Source organism: Lactuca serriola, chromosome 2, assembly GCF_051521515.1.
Source record: "Lactuca serriola cultivar US96UC23 chromosome 2, Lser_US96UC23_V15, whole genome shotgun sequence".
Classification (NCBI taxonomy): Eukaryota; Viridiplantae; Streptophyta; class Magnoliopsida; order Asterales; family Asteraceae; genus Lactuca; species Lactuca serriola.
The window spans coordinates 9,890,948-9,891,598 of record NC_136409.1 but is presented as its reverse complement, the minus strand read 5'-3'; the positions used below and the strand labels follow the sequence as shown (position 1 = coordinate 9,891,598).

The following is a 651-nucleotide window of genomic DNA, read 5'->3' as shown; positions in this document are numbered from 1 at the left end:
TCATGAGGATGATTTTAAGCATCTAGATGAGGTCAATGACATTGCGGATTATTTCAAAGTCCCTAATGTTCCTAGAGAGACAGCTTTGTTAAGGATGCTACCAGTCACCTTTAAAGGAGCTGCAAAAGACTGGTTGAAGGCACTACCACCTGGTGCAATCGCTACTTGGTCCCAAATGCACGAGAATTTTCTTGAACAATTCTGCCCACCATCCAAGATATCAAAACTCAAGAAGGTAATAGCCAATTTTGAACAAAATCCAGGTGAGTCACTCTACGAGGCATTGGAACGCTACAAAGAATTATTAAGAAATTGTCCTCAACATGATCTCAATATACAACAAAAAGTGTCTATATTCTATGAGAAATGTGGTGATATCCGCTGCCTGCGCCCATTGATTTCCATCCCGATGTAAATATTTTATTGTTTGGGTTAGCAACAACCCCTCGAAAGACAGGAAAAGCATCTGTTCCGATGCGGTGAATGTCATGACGAAGCAACTCCTTGATTCTCAAGGACCACTTACAAAGAAAAATTCGGGCGAAGTCAAGGAGCTGATTGAAGAATTCTCAAAGCATTCTCATGAGTACCACAATCCAAGAAATGATGAAGCAAAGGGGATTGGTAGTGGAGCATTAGAAGAAATGGTTG

General features: G+C 40.9%; 1 non-coding gene across 1 annotated transcript; it reads right to left on the bottom strand.

Moving 5' to 3' along the window:
* Positions 1–223: 223 nt before the first annotated feature.
* On the bottom strand, positions 224–330 carry LOC145091107 (small nucleolar RNA R71). The gene has a single exon (XR_013701995.1). It is a non-coding gene; the product is annotated as a small nucleolar RNA R71 (small nucleolar RNA).
* Positions 331–651: the final 321 nt, after the last annotated feature.